Source organism: Cyprinus carpio, unplaced genomic scaffold (genome assembly GCF_018340385.1).
Source record: "Cyprinus carpio isolate SPL01 unplaced genomic scaffold, ASM1834038v1 S000006482, whole genome shotgun sequence".
In the NCBI taxonomy this organism is placed as follows: domain Eukaryota; kingdom Metazoa; phylum Chordata; class Actinopteri; order Cypriniformes; family Cyprinidae; genus Cyprinus; species Cyprinus carpio.
Genome location: NW_024879157.1, coordinates 467638 through 490708, shown reverse-complemented (window position 1 = coordinate 490708; position 23071 = coordinate 467638). Strand labels below are relative to the sequence as shown.

At 36.8% G+C, this 23071-nt stretch overlaps 2 pseudogenes; both read left to right on the top strand.

Moving 5' to 3' along the window:
* Positions 1–14787, top strand: part of LOC109083297 — a 70024-nt pseudogene extending 55237 nt beyond the window's left edge.
* Positions 14788–16045: 1258 nt separating this feature from the next.
* On the top strand, positions 16046–18907 carry LOC122143690 (annotated as a pseudogene).
* Positions 18908–23071: the final 4164 nt, after the last annotated feature.

The following is a 23071-nucleotide window of genomic DNA, read 5'->3' as shown; positions in this document are numbered from 1 at the left end:
ATGTAATCAGTTCTCTGTATATTCCAGCTTTATACTATATCTGCTTTCCTTCTCTTCTGCATCTGCACCTCGGCAGGTACATCAGAACAAGTATCTTGGCATCCAGAGCCGCAGACAAAAGGGAGAACCAGCGACGCTTCTACTGGGCCATGATGTTTGAGTATGCCGATGTCAACATGCTCCGTCTACTGGAGGCATTTCTGGGAAAGCGCTCCACAGCTGGTTCTCCCAGCTCTGCATCATGATCCCAGAAGAACCGGGCCGAAACTCTGCAGTGTAAGGAGTTGCCTCTAGGCTCTGTACTGAGACCGCTGACATTTCGAACAGTAACTGCTTTTTGTTTGTCAGTGATGAATGTTTTTTTTTTTGGTGTGTAGATTTCACTGAGATAACTCTGAAACCTTGGTAAAAAAGAGGGTGACACAATGTATACCTTTTTCAGAAGATGTATTTACTCATGTTTTCCATATTTTGTGATTGTGGTGTAGCATAATGCAATTATAGGGGTAATAATTACAGTAGTGAAATTTGTTTTTCTAATTACTTGGTAACTTATCACATGCTCAAGCATCATTTCCTGATTACAAAATACTGCTGGAAATATACCTTTTATTATTTTAATGAGTGGGCAATCAAGGCTCTGTGTAACAACCATGATCCATGGCTGCAATTCGCAGTTAGGTTAGCTTTGTGTTGTAATAATTCATCAACACATCCAAGGACCATCTTAATCTTTCAGAAAACCTTTGACACATCATGGCAAATCCATATTGTGTTTCTTCTGGAAAAAAGGCTGACTTGGGGTATGAATCTAAGAATAAAGCCCTCCTGGCTGATACTTTTTGAATGATCAAACTGTGTGGTCTGTGGGCAGCATGTTTTTTTTCTGCTGTGCAGCAGATAATCTGAGCCGTAAGACCATTTTCTGACGTCTAAGGTGACAGCACTGGCCAGCAGTGCAGATTTGCCTTTATGAACATGAAGTGTCTGAGCTCAGCAGGATGAATGGTAAAACATCTTAGAAAAAAGATATAAAGAAACAAGACAGAGGTGTGTTTTTTGGAAAATGGCTCCAACAAATGGTAGGCAGGGTTGTAGAAATGATGCTGTTTTCTGATGTATTAGCGTGCTTTTCATTAGCATTATTGGATGCAGATAGTTTATGTTATTCATCACAGTACACATATATGGCATTGTGGTTTTGTTTTGGGGTTTTTTGATACACAAAAGTTCTAAAAATTGCAGGTGTTACAATAACAGATAGATTAGAACCTGGAAATTGCCACACTTTAATGCATTTATTGCTGAATTTTTAGAGCAGTCATTACTCTTCAGTGTCACATGATTTTCTGCTTATATCTATATGAAAAATTTTGATGCTTAATAATTTGTGGAAAACTGTGATACATATTTTTTCAGAAATTCTTTGACTGAATAGATTTAAGAACTGAATTTATTTTAAATATAAATCAATTTAATGCTGAATAAAAGTTTTTTTTTTTTTTTGAGAAAAAAAGTCTTACTGACCCCATGGTTTTTTTTGTGTTATTTTAAAACAAAAAAACATTATTTTATATACATTATGTTTCTACTTCAATAATTTGTAATATTATTTATCATTTATTTAGTTATTATTATAATACTATAATTTTGTTAAAGACATTCATATTAATTCCAAAATATAATAAGCAATGATATTTTACGTATTTAATCAGAATAATTGTATGTCTTTCGGTTCCCAGGTGTGTCAGCGGTTCTTTTGCATCCCTCCTCTCTCCTTTCCTGGGTTCTGGCCTCGTACCACAAGCTTCTGCGTGATTCCCGTGATGACCAAAAAGAGCATGAGCTAACCCGGGGAGCGGTGGTGCATCTTCTATGGCGTTTCTTTCACCATTTCTTCGCGGGCGCTATCTTTCGCCCTCTTTGCCTCAGTTTTCCACATCTACTTTGGCATTTTTGTGGTGCTGCACTGGTGTGCCATGGCCTTCTGGGTAATCCACGGAGGCACACCGACTTTCTGTATGTCCAAGTGGAAGGAGGTGCTATTCAACATGGTGGTAGGCGTAGTCTACGTCTTCTGCGGGTTTAACAACGTCAAGGAGGGAAGGACCCGATACCGCATGGTGGGTTTATTATTTGCTGGTGCTGGTGGAAAATACCATCCTTACTGCTCTGTGGTACACCTACAGAGACCCCGGTCACTACCGACTCCTACGCTGCACCAGCCCTCTGTGGAGTCTTCCTGTGCTTTGCCTCAGGAGTGGCCTGCATGGTCCTCTACTATGGGGTCCTGCATCCTATGGGGCCCCGGATGAGGGTGCTGGCCATGTTCCTGCTGTGCTGAGCTGCTCTGGGGCCCCTCCCCTTACCACCTGAGGCCGAGCCCATGCACCCACTCCAGGGCATCGGGGCTCCCAAGCCACCCCGACCAGGGGTATGGCTTCAGGGGACTACGGCGAGCCGGAGGAGGCTGCCACAGACACTTGTCTACCGGTGTTCCAGGTGAGATCCACAGAACCCAACCGATGCGGCAGGTCGGCCCATCCCCCCCGAGGGGCCCCTCATCAAGATCGACATGCCCAGGAAAGCGCTACCCAGCCTGGGATGCTCACTTTGTGGACCGACGTTTGCGGCGAACCATAAACATCCTCCCAGTACATCAGCCCCAAACGCGGTGGCATCAGGTACAGGGATGGACCCCTCCTCTACGAGCTGCTCCAGTACAGTCCTCCCTGTGAAGGCATGCAATGCTGTTCCTTCTCTAACTCTCATGCCCTCTCTGGTTCTCCACTTCCCTTGGTGCTTTTTTCTTCAGAGTTTTTATTTAGTTGTAACTCTTAAAGCTATAAGAGTGCATCTAAAAGAGTCTAAAACAGAGAATATTCAACTATATTTTGACTAACACAGTGGTAGAGTTGGAGAACAGATAGTTCGAAATACAACATTCCTAATTTGGGTTACTATGGTGTGAAAGTTTAGCTAATGTGTATGTTTGATGGTGTTTGTGGCCCTGTCGTCTCTGACATGTGCATGATGGGAATGATGGGAGGAACATAGTCTTTAGCATCCTCATTCTGATTTGCTTTTACCATTTTGTGCCTACATTTTTCCCAAAACAGTTGTGGTGACAACTGATCTTAAAGATGGCAAGTGAGTCAATATCAGCCAGACACTAAAAAGCACATTTGAATTGTCAGAAAAGCACATGATGCCCCACTCCTTTTCCTCCTGTGATTAGGGGGGAAGAGCCTTGAAATTGTTGTCAAATAGCGCCAAAAAGGTACAATCGCTTTTTTTTTAAGTAAAATGCAATGATGTCATTGGTGCAAAATTTTGGTGTTGGCCTACGATATAACCCTGCCACCACAATTTTGATCATCAAGGTCCCTTAATATTATCTTAACATGTCTTTTTCCACTGAATCTCACTAGTGATGTGATATCTACAGCTCTGTAATCTGAAAGAGCTGAATATTTGATTTATTTATTGATTTATTTTACACATATGGCCCACTATTTTTTTGAACCCATCTATAGTATGTGAAAATGCACTTTATGACCATTAGATTGACTGAATGGGACATATTTTCTTACAACTACTCTATTATTCCAAAAGTTTGGGGCTTAGTACGATTTTTTTTTTTTTTTTAGAAAAAAAAGGATGCATTCAATTTATGGAAAACTAACAATAAACAGTAAATTTTCTATTTCTGTTTAAAGAATAATATCAATGCTTTTCTGTCTCAAAAAAAAATACATTAATTTTTTTTCCTTTTATTCATCCATTCATCTATTCAATATCCTGATAAAAAATGTATCAAGGTTTCCACAAAAATTTTAAGCAGCATAAATGTTTTCGACATTGATAATAATAAGAAATGTTTCTTGAGCACCATTACAGCATATTAGAATGATTTCTGAAGGATCATGTGACACTGAAAGACTGACTGGAATGCTGCTGATAATGGCTAATATATCAAAATAAGAACAGTTATTTTAAATTGCAATGATATTTCACATTATTACTGTTTTATACTGTATTTTTTCATCAAATAAATGTAGCTTTATTGATCAAAAGAAAGAATCTTACCAAACCCAAAATTTTGGACAGTAGTGCATGATTTTTTTTTTTTAACATAACTGTATGGCCCCACTGATATATACATATATATATATATATATATATATATATATATATATATATATATATATAATATATATATATATATATATATATATGTGTGGGTGTGTGTGTGTGTGTGTGGTGTGTGTATTTGTGCAACTGATGAAAGCTAGACAGAATAAATAGGACATATTATATATATTATATATTTCCTTGTATCCTTCCACACATAAACACAGACACACATTTAAGTAACAAAATACCAATAACTCTGTTAAACATATTTTGTCATATAATTTTTAAAAAAAAGTGCTTTTTGTGATTTAACATGTAAATTTATTGGTTCACTCTAAAAGTGCTGGGTTAAAGACAAAACCCAGCGCTGGGTAAAATATGGACAAACCCAGCAATTGGGGTTGTTTCAACCTACAGTTGGGTTAAAAGTTAACCCAAACTTCTGGACAGCTAACCCAGCTGCTGGGTCAAAACAACCCAATCAGGTTACATCGACAAATTTTACCCAGCGCTGGGTTGTATTTAACCCAGCACTTTTTAGAGTGTTTTATTCAAGAAAAAAAATAATACATCTAAACCAACCTCAATGAAATAGGTTACATCGACAAAGTATTTTTGAGGTTTAGATCATGGGTTAGAAAACTAATCTTTAAGGTAACAATTGCTTGTTACCATTTTTACAGTGTAATAATGTACAGAAATGTTTGCCGCGTGTGGTGCTTAACTCTAACCTTTAGTAATCCGCCATCATTCCCTGTACAAAATAATTGCATTTTTCTGTCCACCTAAACCATTTCTTATCAGAGAAAGGCTGAAAGATTTTTTCAAAAGGTGAAGAACCTTAACACATTTACACTAAAAAATATAACACCATCATCCAAAATGTACTATAATCGTTTTTTATATTTTTATAAAACAAAAAGGTCCTTTATTTGAAGTTGTGCAATATTTTTTTTTTTTAAATGTACTATGAAATCATTGGAGAAAAAGGTGTTGCTTTTTCTCCTGAAAAGTTAGCTAAGTTTATACACCATCATCAAATGCATGCTGAGGTATCAAAATATTGAGGATTGACGGGGTTGCCAGGTGCCAAGCAACAAAAGAGGGTTTCTACTTTGTAAGATAATTTAATTAAAAGTCCCATTTTATATGATGTTTTTTTTTTTCAGTATCCTATATACGGTGCACTTAAAAAAGAACAAACCTGAGGGTTTCCCTCTACAAAAAGCCAATCCTGAGGTAATTTCCCCAGATTTCATTTGCATTTCAGTTGAGAATGAATGAATTGCTCTGTGAGGGCTGAGGTGGTATTTTTGTTGTTCTGACGCTTTGTTTTTAGCATCCAGGTGAGATAAGTGCAGACATTAAAACAGGGATGCCCAAGGTTTCCACCGCATGGGCTGCTACAAAACTCCATTTGTGCCTGCTGAAATTTTTCCAAGCAGACTTCAGATCGGTTGGAGTGGACGAGGTGGAGGGATTTTTTGCAAGGGATGGAAAAGAGAATGAGGATAGACAATAGCTATCAGTGAGTGTGTGCATTCTGTGTATGTATGCATGTGACTTTGTAGGTCGTTACCTCTTAAGCTCCATCCTTGGTTGCTGCTCTGACCCCCTCCACCCCTCTCATTGCGAGTGTTATCTGGGATATTCGGATGCAAAGACTATGTTTCAAGATAAAACAACTTGGATATATACCCTGGCCAAGGGGAATGGGGGATGGTCAGGCAATTTCATGCAATTCTTATTCCAAAACATCAATATATCCGTAACCCTCACAATATCAGGTTTTCCGTTTAAGCTACAGTAATTTCAGTTTCCTGTTCCTTGTTCCCTACCAGTGCCAAAAAAAGTCACTGAGATTTCACTTCTGTAGGTGCTTGGCACATTGATGCACTGTTGTTTGCTGGGATATCACCAACCCTGTTACATAACGATGTGTGCTACTACTACTCGTTTTTACGGTTGCGTGACTCGGCTGCCTGGCATCCCATCATGATACGTTCATAGTCCAATTACAGAATCGGTAACTAATAACGCACTTGAGGGTAAGACAGTCCAGGTGATATTTTCAACTACACTGTGATATTTTCTTCTATTATTCCACTAGCATGATGTGTAGTGACCAAACATCGCCACGTTTTGATCAGATATAGGTCAGGATTGGGCAACAAATCCAACCCTGAATAGTACGCATATAATTCCAAATTGGTTCGTTTTAGATTACTGCCTTACAAGTCAAAGAAGTTACACATCAGATTGGAAGATATTGAAGTCATGCCACCATTTGTACACATTGAGAGTGGGATGGGTAAGTGGGAACCAGTCTCTAATATCTGATTCTTGTGGTGCCTTGTCTTTTTGGTGCTTCTGTGTAGCCATGGCAGCCAGTGCAGCAAACAACAATGCCAGTGTCTCTATCTCGTTCATATTTTGCTCAGTACTGTAACAAGCCAGTCAATTTTGTCCCGCACCCTACACTGGAAGTTTTCTCCAGTTAAATCTTCGCAGAACAAAATTATGTGTTTATTACAACTTAAAGGCAATACTTAACATCTACTTGAATGTTGGGTTCCACATTTTTCCTGAAGACGAAACACACAGACCAGTTCCATTCAGATATTTCCAAGGGTTTTGTTTATGATCAGATGTGAAAAAGGAATGAGAGTTGGTTTGGATTCGGTAGATACTAAACATGACAGTTATGATGAAGTTAGCAATTTATTTAATGATTGTTAATGTATTTCTGTCTATGCCTTCCTCTGTCTTGCAAAACGAATGAGCTGTAGTGCCAACAAGTTAATCTTGTCTCTCCCGTCGTTTGTCTTGTGAACAAAAATGTCTAGCCAAATGGATTTATGCCTGCAAAAAAAAAAAGAAAGAAGAAAAAAAAAAAAAGAAAAAATGTGTGTAGACCAATAAGAATAGAAGAAGTGGGGTACGTAAATATGGTGCTCACTGGGTCGAATATTTTAACTTAAATCTAAGATGGCACTGGACACATTGCTAAAGGCCCTCTAGTGCTGAACCATCTTTAGACTGCTTCTACATCCTTTGGATTCTTAGCATGCCCGCAAAATGCATCCTATGATGACCCCTCCACACACACGTGCATGTTTTCTTCAATGACATGTCCCAGCCATCACTCCAGGGTCTCTAAGAGCATCTACACGCTCATCAAATCCAGTTCTGTACAGTGTTTTCGCAATGATTTGGTATTGAGATAGAGCCAAAAGTTCTGCTGGCGAAACAACCACAAAACGGTGCATTTTTTGTTTCTTGATCTGGTGCTTATCACATATTCTAAAGGTGCTACCCACGAATGTGGACCGCAGGAACCCTGTTGTGGCTCACTAAGCAAGGCCACCGTCCGATACACCTGCCTCTTTAAGCTCACGGACACTTTTCCTCTCTGGAAGAACAAGCACCTCAACACAGTTTACAGCCAAACATCTCTCTTTGAAATATGGTGCCACTTATTATGTTTCAAGCTGTACACAGCAAATATGTTTATTTTTTACTTCTACCCCGAATTTCTGTTTATTTTTTATGTATATTTGTTTTTAAAAAAAATCTGTTTAGGTGTTAAGAATCTGCACTAGGATTTCTCTTAAAAGAGAGAGAGAGATGAAAATAAGATAAAATGCATCATTTTGACATTCATCTACAGGGCCTAAAAGTACTACTGGTAAAAAAGGGATCGTTAAACAGAAGGTGATTGCTGTGTTGTATAATGCCTGTCATCTCTATGTCCTAAACCTATGTGTATTTCTTCTGTTATTGTAGATCTGGCTGTATATTTTTGTTGGGAAATGATCTTATTAATGAGTATGGTTGTCAGATGAATGGCTGCTGATTTTAGAGTTGTTATCCATGCTGTTGGAAACGGGTGAATTACCTGTAAAACAGACTGTGTTAGATCGTCTTTGTATTTTTCACATGGAGTGTTAAAGAAAGAAGGCACAAAGTTATTAAGCAAATTTTTATTTGCTACTGTCCTGTAACATTCCTTTTTTTCTTAACTGACTGTACTCATTACTTATGTTGAGAAAAAAAAAAAAAAGATTTATTTGATGTTGTCAAATACAATGAAAGTAAATTGTTTTGTTTGATTGCCATTATTTGAGAACAAATGTGATGGGTTCTAGCAATGCATTAGACCTTCATTTTTTGGGGGAAAATATTACTAATACTGCAACACCTATGGTGCTACGGTGTTTTTTGTAAACTTTGGTTTTTAGGTGAAAAAGGGAATATCATATTGACAAAAAAAAGAACATGTTGAGCCTTACTGTAGACCTATATACGAGACTGTTCAATCACTGAAGACTGGAAAAAATAAGTATATTATTTAAAAGTGAGTACATATATATACAAAACTGTATGCTTTGATGTTTATGCAGAACTTGCCCAATGACAGATCAAAGTGGTTATATACTAATGTATATGTTCAGATGTGTATGTGAATGTATACTGATATGATAGAGATAGAGTTCCCAGAGTAACAAATTGTTGTTTAATAAAGATATGTTGTTATTATATCATAATAATTCATATTTAATTATCAAACTGCTTCCAGCGAATTACCGTGAAGAACATTGACTGAGGTATGAAGACCCTCTAATATATTCAGAATTCATAACTTATGTAAACCACATTCAGGACTTGGGGGGGGATATGAGTAACAATAGCAAGTAAAGAGTTACTGGTGGTGGTTACTATCAATAGACTAAAATAATTGCGTAAATCCAGCAGTGAAGCCAAATGCTTGATGATGGAACAGATTCAAATTATGTCAGTTTATATGTTCGAAATAAACATTTTCAGATGTGTATCCCCTTTTTAATTAAGGTAAACCGTTATAAGTATGTGATTTAAGTCTTGTAGCCTCTTGAGAAGTTTGCTAAGGGCCCCTAGAGGGACCCCGGTCCCCTCTTTAAAAGAGCAACTGTACTAGGAACAGACCTACTATTAAGTTACAGTAAAAATGCACGATATAAAAACAAACTAAACAGAAACCTTTAACTTAACTAAACCTTTAACTTTCAGAGTTTATGAAATAAAACCATATGCATTAATTTGTAGATTAGTATGCGCTTATGAGTTTTCTGTTTGTCTCGCAAAGCACTGTGGGTAGACGCCCTACGCCCAAAAATGGCGGCAGGATTGAAAAGTTTGTTGTTTTTGTTTTTATTTTATGACATTTTATCGGTCTCTGACCCGCTTTGAATAAATCCCCGTTTTTATATCACGATTAAGAAGGTCAGTTGTTTATTTCCGATCCAGGAGCACGTGGTTTGGATCGGATCGGTGTTTCTCTTAGTTTGGATCGGTAAACGCGCCTCCGGTCCGGTGACGTGTGTGGGGCAGATGGCACGAGCTCGTGGACAGCTCTGCGTCTAATACAGTTAAAATGAAGAGTATGTGTACATAGAGATGGAGGATGACGTAAAGAAAGTCAAAAAAGGTAAGTCAACACTGTAATATTACGAGATTTCACGATGATGATCCACAAACCGGTTAGTAACTGACAAGTGTTTGGCCTAACCACAGATAAACCGCTGCGTTACTCTCTTCAGCCCATCATAAAAACACTCACATGTTATTCATATCACTGAATATATTATGAGGAGTCTCTACCTGGCCTGGGTCAGTAGGGGAGATGCTGGTGGGGCTTTTAGTTAGTCGCGCTACTGAGGCGTAGGTTGAGACCCAAAAGAAGCCGATAATCTCAGCGTGTGACTTTACTGTGATTGTTACATATCTGTCGCCTGTCGTTTCTTTATGGCTTTATAGTTTCCATCACTCATACTGTCGGTCAGAGATTTACAGAGCCCACGATGAAAAATATTTGAGACCCAAAAATCCACCGTTCTTTTTTCTAATCTGTTCTGTCTTATATTATATGTTGGTGATCATGTATGTAGAATATACGTATTATCTGTATAGATATATATATATATATTATATATATATATATATATATATATACTATATATATAATATACACATGTATGTTATGTATCATGTATGTATGTATATATAAATATATATTTATATATGTTATGTGGGTATATGTGTGTTAATATAGTTTATATGATATATATATATCATATATAGATATATATAGATATATAATAGATAATATATATATAGATATATCGAATAGATATAGATATATATAAATAGCATAATAACGTAGATCTTAATGTATTTTAAAGTGCAATGTTTTGAACCTAAAATTAGAATGTAAAATACATCCTGAATATACACATTTTGTAACTAAAGCAGGAATATTATATATATATACACACACACACCACTCAGTATTTTGCATAAATAGGGTTTAAATTCTGTTTGTTATTTTTAAATGTTTCTGTGTGTGTGTATATATATATATTATATATTATATATATATATATATAATATATATATATCTATATTATAGATATATTATAAATAATATAAATATTAAACATGTAAATTATTATTTTTAATGAGAACATATGGCATTTTAGCTTACTAAGGGAGTAGAGATTTATAATTTGTGGAATGGCTCTACAAATCTGTGTTTGGTGATTTTTGTGAAATCAGTTGCAAAATTAAAGGTACAGTTTACAAATTTTTCAACATTATTTTTCAAATGAAGGAACCATTTATACACTGAGAGTACAGTTTATCAGACCTAAAAACTCTCCTCTCTGAACCTATTTTGGATCTAGAGAATTACTCATCTATCCGATGATGAAGTTAATAAGCCTGCAGGACAGTGTTATCTGATGTGAGGAATGGAAGGATCACAGGCACAGTTCTTATGATGTGACCGTTCCTGTCAGATCAGGGTTTTTGTGGTGGGGAGGTGTTTCCATGCTAAGCTCAGACTTTCCTCCTCATACACAGGAGAGAATGGAGGGTTGGGTTCTCCAAAGATTCAGACAGGAAGCGTCTGGTGTTTGCCTCTTAATCACCACTGTGTGGCGGATGCTTTCTTTCCCTCAGTCAAAGCAAATCAGTTTTTTGTAGGATGATGTGTTCAATCTTTCAAAGGATGGGCTTTCAGTCCGTCTAGCTCTCTTATTAACTGTTGAATGAATGTTGTTGGTTGGTCTGATTTAGCTGAGAGGATCAGTTCCCCCAAATGGCCACAGGGAGGAGGCATTGAGTCATTTACTGTCAGAATCAGTGTGAAAATAGTGTGAATGGTTTTGTCTACTCAGTTTTTGTTTTATATTAATAATCATTTGAAAATGCACTGCAAATCCACAATTAGGGTACAAATAGTTGTATAATTGGACTGACTGACTGCAAAGCAAAGCTCAAACACAAGCTGGTATTCATTTTTTGTGGATTGCTTGTGTTGGGTAATGTAAACACCAGCTTTTTGTTAAAACGTGAAATATCCAAACATCGAACTTATAGCAATAAAGTCTTTTTATATCAGTGCTGTCAAATGATTAATCGCATCCAAATAAAAGATTTTGTTCAATATATATATATATATATATATAATGTACATTTATATTTATATATATATATATATATATATATATATATATATATAATATATATAATATATATATATTATACTAATATATATATATATATCTAATATATAATATAATATACACACACACACACACACACACACAGTATATATTTAAGGAAAAATATGATTTGTTTAGATATAAACTATTAATATAATTATATATAATATAAATTATTTTTAAAATGTATGTAAATATTTGTAAAAATATATGTATGTTTGTGTATTTATATATGCATAATAAATAAATAAACCCGCGAAACATGAAAAACAACCGCAGACTTGGCTTGACTTGGCAACACTGGTTGGCATTTACTACACAGAGCCGTAATTCACTGAGCAATCTACGATTTTAAAATAGCAGGCGATTCTTTGTCGATTTTGTCCAAACAATAAACAGTGATTTTCAGTTTTTTGTGTAGTAAAAGTTCACCACCCTAAACATTAACGAAAATTCCCAAGTCTTCTTTCATTTCCCATGTCCGCAGGTTGAAGCGACCCCAATACCCAATAACGTGATATTTAGCCCCTAAAATGTGAATTTTACCGGGATGCGATTTTTATCGAGGAACCTCCTGGAAACGCGATTGGGCTAGTTTTGGACTAGTTTTGAGAAGCAACTGGGCAGGATTTGTTGTGAAAACCTGGCAACCCTGATCTTAACGCACGTGCTGGTGATATACTACTAATTACAGGAGAGCGCCTTTACTGAGGAGATGCGCATGAAAATCACATTCGATTTTTTTTGCACAGCCCTATACTCTACCATTTAAAAGTATGGGGTCGGTGAGATTTTTTTAAATGGTTTTGAACGAAGTCCCTTATGTTCAGAAATACAGTAATACAGAAATATTTTGAATAGTTTTCTATTTCAATATATTTTAAAATTCCTGTGATACAAAGCTGAATTTTCAGCACCATTAGTCCAGTTTTCAGTGTGAATCCTTGATCCTCCAGAAATCATTCTAATATGCTGATTTGATACAGCTCAAGAAACATTTCTTATTATCAGTGCTGTAAACTGTTGTACCTTATTTTTGTGGAAACCTAGATAAATTTTTTTTTTTTTTCAGGATTCTTTGATGAATAGAAAATTAACAGCATTTAATTGAAATTAATTACTATTATTGAAAGTCTTTTGTAACATTATAAATGTCTTTAAAATCTTTGATCAATTTAATGTGTCCTTTGTTGAATAAAAGTATTATTTTCTTTTTAAAAAATCTCACTGCACACCAAACTTTTGAAGGGTATGTCTTTTGAATCCAGGTAAGGATCACCTGTGCACCTTGTTTTCTGACATTGATCTGACAGGACACAGACTCATGAAAATTTTGATGCTTCCCGTAGTGTCTCCTTCCTTTACTGTTCAATAATTTAGTATGTGAGAGAAAAATAGGCTTGTCCCATGAGACAGAATAGCACAAGAAAAGACATCAAAAGTTAGGATTAGCATCTGATAAGTTCTAGGTTGCATGGGTATAAGTCATGGGCATTTTGTGGAATACCTTTGCAATCAGGGCTCCTCCACCTTGTTCAGGCCAAAGACTCCTTGGTGGATGATATAACATGGAACGGGCCCCCTGTTGAATATTGTATGAAAAAGATATGTGCATTTAAACCCCAGGCCTATAATAAAATGCTTATAGTACAGTATTAATGTTTAATACAATAAAATTATAATTATTTATTGTCAAGAGCCATTTGCTTTTACATTAGAATTTTACTACATTAGTTATAATGTTGGATTTTTTTCTCTAACTTCTTACTTTAATGGACTTCTGGATTGTTTGTGTTATTGTTCTCTAAATGGCATAGCATAATTCTTTTTTGGCAGAGCCTCTTTATTAGTTACTTCCTACCCAGCCCAGTATTTTGACCACCTACTAGTGTGCAATATTTACACACACACACACACACCTGAAGTCTTGTTTCCTCAAAGCAGTTATTTAAACAGAATGGCATTATTGGAGATTAACTTATAGCAAGATGGCAGTTTCACGTACCATTTTACAGTCTGTTTGAGTGGTTCATCATCAGGAAATGGGTTCTATTCCCCCTGATTGCATGAACTATAGCTTGAAGCAGAACGTGAGTGTTTATGTGAAGAGACGCGTGTTGTCGCGGGGTGTGGTTTCTCTTGCTGCTTTGAGTTGCCCCCATCTCATTTGTCTCAAGCCACATGCAACCTGTTTTGAGAGCAGCGCACAACAGTAGTCAACTGTTGTATAGGACAGCTGTCGTGCACCACCCGTTTTCCATTGTGCTGCGTCGATGTGACTGATCATGGAGACAGAGGTAGGGTTTGCAGAAATCTTGTTTCTTTTCTTAAATGTAATTTTAGAATGCTGTTCACCATTACAAATCCACAGACTTTGAAATACAACGTGGTTGCCTGAATATTCAGTCCGCCTCCAGGTTTCAGCTTGTTGGATAGTAAGTTGACATTAGTGGTTAGGTTTACCACAGAGTAAGTAGCAGCCTGTTTTCCATGAATGTCGATCTCATTATTGCTTTGCAAAGGTATAGGGTTTCATAAAAGCCCTCAAACCAATGTAGTGTTGAGACTAGTTGATTATGTTGTTGTTTTTAAGCCATTAGTGCATGGGAAGGGAAAGGAGTGTTAACAGCGTGTGTTTTAAAGAAACCGCATATTGCTAAACTTAATTTAACATAACTGGTACTTCCATGGAGGCTGATGTATTTACAGGCTTGGGATTGTTGTAGTAACAGTTGCCCCATCAGTCCCAGAACACATAATTCAAAGATGTTTGGTCAGTGGGAAATCCGGTATGGTCAGTGTGAGTGTATCAGACAAGAATTATTTTGGGCAAAGAGCCAGCCACTGACCAAACTCATAAACTTATGGTCACACTGAAAAATGCTCTCTGGTTTTTGACTTCCTCTGATCATGATGTGATTTCCTCTTTCTCTCTTTCTTTCTTCAGCCAGGTATTGTGTCTCCATTCAAGCGAGTGTTTCTGAAAGGAGAGAAGGGGAGAGATAAGAAGGCTCTGGAGAAGTCTACTGAGCGCAGGGCCCTCCACACCTTCTCCCTCTCTCTTCTCTCGGGACCACCGTATCGACCCAGACATTCTGCTCAATGACTACAATTGAGAAAGAAGTTTCAAGGTATTACACACCTTCAAATTTATGCTATTGCATTATGTGCTCATAGTTTTACCGTTTTTGTTTCGGTGGGGGGGGGGGGGGGTCAGGGGGCTTGGCAAAGGTAGAAAGGGACAAAACTGTACTGGTAGGATTGCAGACTAGGAAAAACTAAAACATAGTGAAATGCAAAAAAAAAATGCTGCTAACCAAATAGTCATGCATAGTTATTAGTTAACATATGAAATTGAATTGGTGTTTAACGTTTTAACAGGGAAGAGAAAACACTTCCCGTATCTTTTGTTGTTGCCATCAATGGCAGTGTGTCCAATCAAACTTAAGAGCTTGAAGAAGACTCAACCTTCAGTTACCTTAATATTCTTCTTCTGGAATCCAGCTCTGCATTTGACAGTGTTTGCCACAAGCTCTTCACAGGATCCCCATCTTGCAGCAGTTGTTTTTTTGTTACACACCCTTTATCTAATCAACTTGTGGCGTTCCCCAGGGTTCAGTACTTGGTCCACTTCTGTTTGTAGTTTATGCCTCCATTTGAACAAATAATGAGACACCAAGGTTTCCACTGTTTATGCTGATGCACACCCACAATTATAGTATCAACTCCTGTGATTTCTCCCCTCGCTCCCTTAGTTTCTTAGCTAAATAATTAGGGACTTCCATGGGCAGCAGGTTATTTAGCACTGCTGCTCCTAAATTCTAGAACTCCATAGACAAAAAACAACATAATAATAAAATAAAAGAACTGTGCAGTGCAGTTTCTTGGTGTATCCCTGCGTCCCTATTATTTCCTTTTGCCATTATTTTTTTATATAAATAATTGTTCTTCATATTATTTTCCTGTTTATCATGCTCTGTAAAGCGATATTTTTTTTTTTTTTTTAAAAGAAAGGCTCTATATCATTATTGTTGTTATTACTATTGTAGTATCTGGGACAGCTAACCTCAGTTCCTGGATATCTGAATCCCTCCAGCCGCACAGAAGTTCTGCCTTGCTTATTGACAATTGCCAGGGTAAGAATGACAGTCAATTACATTGCCTTATTTTGCAATGTTTCTGAAGAGAAGAATTCCCACATTGCTTCTCTCGAATGTGTTGTTTTTTTTGTAGAAAGTCCTCATCAATTTGGCAGGGCAGCCTTACATCAGCAGAGCAGGATGCTGTTGTCAGTTTGTCCGCATACACATGTGAAAGCTTGTGTGGCGTGACGGAGAAGACATCATTCTTCGCGTACCCATCCCATGACATTGCAGCTGGTGTCCTACATCAGAGACGACCACACTCCACTTCGTGGTGCTAAAAACAGGTACACAGTAATGTGGATGAGCATTACACAAAAAACTAAACAGAACACACAAATGGACAGTTTTATATTCTAAGGACAATGTAAAAAAATAATAATTTGGGGTTTTCTTACCATGAAGTATGATTTGCGTTTGCAGCTCAGGACCCCGGTGGTTCCCCATGTCATAGTACAGAGATGTCAAAATCTCCCACTCTGAGCTCTCTTTCTGAGAGCGGGGCTGTGCTTGTGGAGTTCTGCTGCCTGCTTGTGCTGGCCGTTGACAACAGGTTGGATTTGGTCATTTAAAAGGACCTTATTTTCTTCATGTTCAAATAATATGTGGACTAATTCTGCATCTTTTACATCCAGCTTGAACTGTCTTGATAAGCCATACAGAATTGAGTTTTGTGTGCAAGTCGTTTTATTGCAAAAAACTACAGCTCTTGTGCATTGTACTCATACTTTTGAAGTTAATAAAAGCTGCTGTGGTTTGAGTATCGTGAACTCTGGTTTTACAGGCTGCAGCAGAGGAGCTCTGTCTTCTACTCAGTCAAGTCTTCCAGATCGTCTATACAGAGTCCCCATTGACTTCCTGGACAGAGCCATCTTTGATGGAGCCACAACACCCATCAGGCATCTCTCGATCTGCAGTGGGAGTAGGCAACAGCTTCATCATCTTTGGGATTTCCCAGTAAATTTGCACTTGTCCAACACCAGAGACCGCAGACAGTTTCACCTCACTAATTAATCTGGGGTGGTTTGTTGGAATCCTATTTATGTTTCCTGACGCTTAGTCTCTTAATATCACACTGAGCATGCAGCAAAATTAAATATTTCTAAATACTTTCCTTATTTTTCCAATAAAAAGAAGACTCCTCGAGCAAAGTTGATGTCAAAGAAGCGTTTGAGGCCGAGACACAGCACATTGTGAGTATTGCTTCAACTGTCCTCTGCAGTAATGTGCCATTTTATCAATTGAGTGATCATTGTGTTTTTGTCCAATCTCAGTTCGTTCCAAAGTTCTCTAGAGGCAGGACACTCCTCTAGCCCCTCCCCTCCTCCACCCCGGCCTCACCACAAACCATAACAGCCAGTGACAGTGAACTAAGCACAACGGCTGCTGAACTGCTACAAGACTACATGACCACAGTAAGTGTTTGAGTGCAGTGTATAAAAATGCATTTGGATGTCTGTTGTAAGTTTCTCTGTCTTCTGTGTCTGTAATTAGTCTTTGCATAATAAATGATCCCATCATGCATTTCAGATTTCAGTTTTTACACTGTTTCCTGTCATCCTCTGCAATAGTTGAGGACAAAGCTGTCATCTCAGGAGATCCAGCAGTTTGCCACACTGTTACGTGAGTACAGAAACGGAGCCTCCATCCATGAGTTCTGTATCAACCTGCGTCAGCTTTACGGAGACAGCAGGAAGTTCCTCCTCCTGGGTTAGTTACATGTTGGGGTGTTCAGTTTCTCTTGAACAGCTGTTTTTTGTGCTAACTGACTTTATATCCAAAACATTAATGTATGCAGAGTTGTTATTTTTAGCTAGAACTAATAATTGCATTTAATGCTTTAATTGCTTTCATTAATTGAAATAAAGCTGAAATAAAATATTAATATTAGATGAAATTCAAGACTAAAAATTCATACTCTGAAAACAACTTTTGGGTTAAAAATTTATAAATACTCAGTATATATCAGTATAAACTGATGTCCCGCTCTATTTTTGACATACAAGCGTTTGCGCCGTTTCTGGCTTGAAAGGAAAAAATTTTCGCAACATGACTCGACAGCGCTTGTGTCCGATCTAGATATGTTAGATCCACAAGGAAAGTAATTCAAAAACTATTTTTCATAACTTACATTACACAGTGTCTTGTAATCTTATGTCATCTGTATGGTTCTGTTGGTGGAGTAATCCTGTGTTTGCGTCTCTTATATTTCCTCTCCTCCTACTTCAAGCGCGTATGAGTGGGGGGGGCTAAACAGGTAGTGACGTAGAAGCAGGCGTTGATCTTCTCCTGTGGAGGCTGTTCTTAGCTACACTATTACGTCTTAAAGTGGCACATTCCCAAAACGAGTCGTTTTCTGAGCTTGGTTTCAATAAAAGCTTTTTTGAAACTAACGAGAAAGTTTTGAGTTTTAAAACCTACAGGATGTTTTTTAATAGTACATTGACATGTAATATGTTAAAAAATTTCTCAGTTCATGACCCCTTTAAAGCTAAATATAAATAATAAAAAACAAAAACTAATTAAAATGACAATAAACATTACAAATTTACTCAAACTGAAATTAAAATAACTGAAAATAAAAATGTTCTATACTTTAAAAAATACTATAATAAACTATAATATGCTATAATAAACACTATAATCAAAATAAATTATAAAATAGTACATCAAACTCTAAAAATAGATAAATAGTACATCAAACTCTCATCAAGCCTCACATTTGTTCATATGGACGTATGTTACAGAGTTTCTTTATTTGTTGAATTCACTTCAGTTTTCTCCACCCCAGGACTGCGGCCTTTCATTCCTGAGAAGGACAGCCAGCACTTTGAGAACTTTTTGGAAACCATCGGCGTGAAGGACGGGCGCGCGGCATCATAACGGGACAGCTTTGGGCGTTACAAACGTACAACAAGCTCTGCGTCAGACTCCACCACAAATGGAAACGGCTGCTGCGGGCGGTTTCGGATGAAGGAATGGGCACCTCTGAGGGCGATGAATGGGACCGCATGATTTCAGACATAAGCAATGACATTGAAGCGTTTAGGAAGCAGTATGGACCAGGACGGCTTTTTGTCTTGATGTCACAGAACTCGCAGTGTGCTTTAGCCAACACCACTTGAGATAATCACATGGGCCACTGGTCCATATTGCTGTCCATCAAATCTGACAATGCTGGAGTTTGGATACTGTATGGATACCACTTCCTGGCCATCATCCTTATTTTTATATGTTGTGCCATATTACACAAGCAGATTTTTTTTTGCAGATTTGACAATTGTGATTTTAAGACCTGTGACAGAAGGATCATATATTGCTGTAAGAAAGCAGTTGTTGTTCTTCTGGGATGTTTATTGGCAGTATCTGCTACCACTAATGAGAAAACCTTGTTGCTGGTAGATGTTGCTCTTTCACACTGATCTGTATGGAAGCTTATTTCACAATAAAAAAGGTAATCTTTTATCTTACAATTCTGACTCTTCTTTCCTTACAGTTCTGAGAAATTCTCAGAATTGCAAGATATAAATTGAGGAAAAAAGTCATAATTGCACAATGTTAACTTAAAAAGTCTGAATTGTGAGATCATAATTACCATAATTACCTTTTTTATTCAAAAATAAAGGTAATTAAGACTTTTTATTCCAAAATGTAGACTTGACTTTGTCAGAATTGTCAAAAATTGAGTTTAAATCTCACAGGTCTGATTTTATATTTTGACTTCAAAATTGCAGATCAATTGCAGGAAAGTCAAACGATATGAACTCGCAGTTCTGAGAAAAGATGATTGTGAGATGTTAAACTTAAAATTGCTTTTTAAACATTTGTTTATAAATCAGTTGATAGAAAAGTCTGAATTATGAGATTTATATATAAATTGAGTTAGTTTTTTTTGTCTCAGTTTGTGAGTTTATATCTCACAATTCAGAATTTGATACCTCCGCAATTCTGACTTCAGAACTATGCCGAAAAGGAAAAAGTCAGAATTTTGAGATATATATACTTAGAATTGTAAGAAAAGTTGAATCATAACTCACAATTCTGAGAAAATTTAATTTTCGCAATTACCTTTTTTCGGAGTTTTGTGTTTATATCTGCAATTCAGAACTGTGAGGAAAAAGACAGATTTATGAGACAGAAACTCATATATATAAATATCTATATATACATGATAAGTTGTTTGCTAGATGTTTACTCACCATTGTGAACTTATAACGCTCAGTTGCGAGAAATAGTCTGAATTGTAAAATGTTAATTTGCAGGTTACTTTTTTTTTTTAATTCTGTCGCAGAAATAAGCTTCCATAGATGTGAGACCAAGTGTCCTGTGTCTGATTTAATAGTAAATGCAACATCTGATCAGTGTGAAGACACAGTTTGGAGCATTGCCTAGTGGCCTTCCTAAAGCGTGTTCTGCATTACCTTATGTGTGTTGTAACCTGAGGGAAGTGAGGTGCAGTATATTTCCTCCTGCACTGAAATGCTAATCAAAATTTGACCCTTTTACACCCTTATATTAACTGGTCATTGTTCTTGTTACACTTGTTATTCCTCTTACATATATTTTTCACTTCCTTTATATTTGTTTCAGCCAGGATTGGTTATAATTACCCAGTTATTATCATGTGGGTTTCTTCAGGTAGGAAATGTAGCACTATATATTTTTTGGTTTTGAAAACCTGGAAAATTTGGATAGTAGACAAAGTCAGTTTTTCTGGCTGATAGAGAATGCAATATTCAGTATACTGCATGTACATTCCATGTCCTGTCATTCGTTGTATCTCCTCAGAGGTTTCAGTAATCTAACATTGTGCCTTGCAGAATCACTGATTGTATCATCCGACATGGATGTAAGTAATATTCTGTAATCTGTACAGAACATGACTGAAGTATGAGTTTATTAAAAGTGCAGCACTTACATCCTCATTGATCACCTTTTTTTTCATTGCTTTTTTATTGTCTCATTTGAGCACGTTATAGAGGAACTATAGGGGTTATTTCACAAGAATGGATTTGCACACATTTTATGGTATTTGTAGGGCTTCTTTTGAATTTACATGTAGCCTTCTTTTAATCTTGTTTTAACCGTGGGTTAAGCAACATTATGTTTTTAATTCTGAAAGGTTTCACTGTCTTTTAAATCTGCATTATTTAGTGTTTGCTCCAGAACTGGAATAGGGTGTAATTGATTCTCATTGGTTCCAAAGGTGTAAAGTGTTCCAGTTAAGTATGAACAGTGTGAAACATGGAAATAATACTGGATTAACTATTTCAGTTTTTAAAGGAAAACCATTTCAGAGGATGTAAAACAAAACACAACATGTACACTTTTTACTGCTTGTCCTAACTAGATATGATGTGGTAATTTTGCTTCAAAAAGTGATTTTTTTCCCCTCCATTTTTTTCATGCTATTTGATGTTTAATATGGAGTAGGAAATAATTTCTGCTAAAGCCACTGTTTTGAATTGTGGTGGCATAGTAACATTGTTACCAGCAGAGGGCACTCGACCTACAGCAACAATACAGATTGACTATCATTAGACCTAAATTACATCATTGGTGCATAGATAGATAGCTAGATAGATAGACAGACAGACAGACAGATAGTCTAGATAGGACAGACAGATTAGACAGACAGCTAGTCAGATAGATAGATAGACAGCACAGAACGACCTGGAAATGACTTTAAACTGCTCCAAATTCCTCACATCTTGTTTTAAAAGACATACACTCACGAATAAATGGAGCAGTGAAAGACCTTGACCAAAAATAGGCATTTAAGAATCCCTAACATAGGAATAAGCTGCTCAATTTATCCGAGCAAAGCTATCACGCAACGATAAGTAGGATTAAACGTGACCCACAGTGTAACAGCGTACATGGCCTTTCTGTTTCAGGTTACCTTGGAGGGTTAATTTTGGATAAGATAAACTTGTGCTATAAATATGCCCTTTTTAATTCATTTTGTGCTAGAGAGTCCTTAGAGTCCCCTCAAAGACAGACTGGCATTAACACATGGCTCCAGAACTTTTGGGGCAACATGTACATGAAATCACCATTATGGGTGGTCCTTAAAATGACAGAGGCAAAAAGTTTATTTCAGCACTGCAGACATAATACGCTTCTTGAAGATGAACATGGTGCATGACTTTGCTTCACACAGCACATAAACTGTAATTCCAGGGTGCATTCATGCATAAAACTCTCATTCCTCACTGTAGCCAAAGAACTCACATCCTGAACAAAATAAGGCTGCTATAGGAACACACAAAAGAATGTTTAAAGGTCAGTACCCTCGATCCTGAGCTAACAAGGACCTGGGTAGCCTTATGTTTCTGTTAGATGTTCACTGCAACACCGACAGCTGCACTGGAGACAATGATACAGAGAGCCCCGGGTCTCTCATTAAGAGCGGGGGGTGACTTTGGACTGGTGAATTGGGGCAGACAATAGCTCTAAAACCGCAGGTGTCCTTGATAGTTTATAAAAGGCAGTATAGAGTGCATTAGTGCCCACACACTTTTTCAACAGCCTTGGTTTCAGAACCGTGTTTGTCCAATTTCATTTTTTTCCTTAGGGATTTAAAAAAAAAAAAAAAATCTTAAGTTATAAGCCATGAACCAAAACCAACCCAGCGATGCTAAGTTGAATCACAACTTTGATTTGAAGCAAAAAAGTGTTTGAAAATCAGACAAAAAGGCAATCCCGGGAAGCACTGCAAATTGCATAATGGATAATTCAAAAACATCAGAGAGAAATATTAAACTAATTATTTTGTATAATATATATGTTTATTTTAAAATCATCCCTAACATACATCTAAAAATTTCAGTAGTTTTTGAAAGAAAGAATAGGGATAGCGACTCTATTACATCATTTGCAGTGCTTCATGGGGAGTGATGGATCCGCAACAATTTGCTTGTCATGATTTCTCTGATTAGAAGAGGTTTCTCTGCTGAATCATGGGTAATGTCATTTTTTTACACACATTACTTAAAAATGATTGCAAATCATGTGGACTAATGGCTTCAAACAAAATGCATATGCCATTGATTAACCCACCTTGTAGTAAATGATCATTTAAAATCAATTTCCCTACACCCCAGAAAAAAGAAAGGTACAAATCTGTCATGGTGGTTTTTGGCGGTAAAAAATACAAAAGCTTAAAGGTACGTCTTTGGTAACTGTAGTTTTAACCCTAAATGTTACTTATATGGAAAGTTACTTTAAATACTACATATTAGGTAA